The following is a 2,500-nucleotide window of genomic DNA, read 5'->3' as shown; positions in this document are numbered from 1 at the left end:
GTACGCGGCCCGTACGCGGCCCGTACGCGGCCCGTACGCGGCCCCAGAAGCTTTGTCTGGAGCGGCGCGTGGCGGCGCGTGGAGGAGGTGAAGTCAGGTGGTCCCGCAACAAAAGACCCCGCGTTTTATTCACGGACGTGTTTGATCCACGTGTTTGGGCTGAAAATGCAACAACAAAAAAAGCTTTAAACGTGAATTTTCCCCCGTTTTGACCGCGAGGCGCGCGACGTTTATGATCGAAATGGAACATAAAGAATGTAAAGGAGTTGAACCAGGTCAAAGGAGGAGGACGTTTGTCTCTGGACGTTTGTCTCTGGACGTTTGTCTCTGGACGTTTGTCTCAGGACGTTTGTCTCAGGACGTTTGTCTCTGGACGTTTGTCTCTGGACGTTTGTCTCTGGACGTTTGTCTCTGGACGTTTGTCTCAGGACGTTTGTCTCTGGACGTTTGTCTCTGGACGTTTGTCTCTGGACGTTTGTCTCTTGACGTTTGTCTCAGGACGTTTGTCTCTGGACGTTTGTCTCTGGACGTTTGTCTCAGGACGTTTGTCTCTGGACGTTTGTCTCTGGACGTTTGTCTCAGGACGTTTGTCTCTGGACGTTTGTCTCTGGACGTTTGTCTCTTGACGTTTGTCTCTTGACGTTTGTCTCAGGACGTTTGTCTCTGGACGTTTGTCTCTAGACGTTTGTCTCAGGACGTTTGTCTCAGGACGTTTGTCTCTGGACGTTTGTCTCTGGACGTTTGTCTCTTGACGTTTGTCTCAGGACGTTTGTCTCTGGACGTTTGTCTCTAGACGTTTGTCTCAGGACGTTTGTCTCAGGACGTTTGTCTCTGGACGTTTGTCTCTGGACGTTTGTCTCTGGACGTTTGTCTCAGGACGTTTGTCTCAGGACGTTTGTCTCTGGACGTTTGTCTCTGGACGTTTGTCTCAGGACGTTTGTCTCTGGACGTTTGTCTCTGGACGTTTGTTTCAGGACGTTTGTCTCTGGACGTTTGTCTCAGGACGTTTGTCTCTGGACGTTTGTCTCTGGACGTTTGTCTCTTGACGTTTGTCTCTAGACGTTTGTCTCAGGACGTTTGTCTCAGGACGTTTGTCTCTGGACGTTTGTCTCTAGACGTTTGTCTCAGGACGTTTGTCTCAGGACGTTTGTCTCTGGACGTTTGTCTCTGGACGTTTGTCTCAGGACGTTTGTCTCAGGACGTTTGTCTCTGGACGTTTGTCTCTGGACGTTTGTCTCAGGACGTTTGTCTCTGGACGTTTGTCTCTGGACGTTTGTTTCAGGACGTTTGTCTCTGGACGTTTGTCTCAGGACGTTTGTCTCAGGACGTTTGTCTCTGGACGTTTGTCTCTGGACGTTTGTCTCAGGACGTTTGTCTCTGGACGTTTGTCTCTGGACGTTTGTCTCAGGACGTTTGTCTCTGGACGTTTGTCTCTGGACGTTTGTCTCTTGACGTTTGTCTCTTGACGTTTGTCTCAGGACGTTTGTCTCTGGACGTTTGTCTCTAGACGTTTGTCTCAGGACGTTTGTCTCAGGACGTTTGTCTCTGGACGTTTGTCTCTGGACGTTTGTCTCTTGACGTTTGTCTCAGGACGTTTGTCTCTGGACGTTTGTCTCTAGACGTTTGTCTCAGGACGTTTGTCTCAGGACGTTTGTCTCTGGACGTTTGTCTCTGGACGTTTGTCTCTGGACGTTTGTCTCAGGACGTTTGTCTCAGGACGTTTGTCTCTGGACGTTTGTCTCTGGACGTTTGTCTCAGGACGTTTGTCTCTGGACGTTTGTCTCTGGACGTTTGTTTCAGGACGTTTGTCTCTGGACGTTTGTCTCAGGACGTTTGTCTCTGGACGTTTGTCTCTGGACGTTTGTCTCTTGACGTTTGTCTCTAGACGTTTGTCTCAGGACGTTTGTCTCAGGACGTTTGTCTCTGGACGTTTGTCTCTAGACGTTTGTCTCAGGACGTTTGTCTCAGGACGTTTGTCTCTGGACGTTTGTCTCTGGACGTTTGTCTCAGGACGTTTGTCTCAGGACGTTTGTCTCTGGACGTTTGTCTCTGGACGTTTGTCTCAGGACGTTTGTCTCTGGACGTTTGTCTCTGGACGTTTGTTTCAGGACGTTTGTCTCTGGACGTTTGTCTCAGGACGTTTGTCTCAGGACGTTTGTCTCTGGACGTTTGTCTCTGGACGTTTGTCTCTTGACGTTTGTCTCAGGACGTTTGTCTCTGGACGTTTGTCTCTGGACGTTTGTCTCTGGACGTTTGTCTCTGGACGTTTGTCTCAGGACGTTTGTCTCTGGACGTTTGTCTCAGGACGTTTGTCTCAGGACGTTTGTCTCTGGACGTTTGTCTCAGGACGTTTGTCTCTGGACGTTTGTCTCAGGACGTTTGTCTCTGGACGTTTGTCTCTAGACGTTTGTCTCAGGACGTTTGTCTCTGGACGTTTGTCTCAGGACGTTTGTCTCAGGACGTTTGTCTCAGGACGTTTGTCTCAGGACGTTTGTCTCTG

General features: G+C 49.7%; 1 protein-coding gene across 1 annotated transcript in view; it reads left to right on the top strand.

The window, feature by feature from the left end:
• slc6a15 (solute carrier family 6 member 15) overlaps nt 1–2,500 on the top strand; it is a 56,127-nt gene that overhangs the window by 883 nt on the left and 52,744 nt on the right. The window lies entirely within an intron of this gene.

This window comes from Eucyclogobius newberryi, unplaced genomic scaffold, assembly GCF_026437365.1.
Source record: "Eucyclogobius newberryi isolate DKJ021-1_F unplaced genomic scaffold, fEucNew1.0.hap1 SCAF_7, whole genome shotgun sequence".
NCBI classification, from domain to species: Eukaryota; Metazoa; Chordata; class Actinopteri; order Gobiiformes; family Gobiidae; genus Eucyclogobius; species Eucyclogobius newberryi.
Note: the sequence above shows the minus strand (reverse complement) of the source record. Positions and strands in the feature narration are given on the sequence as shown.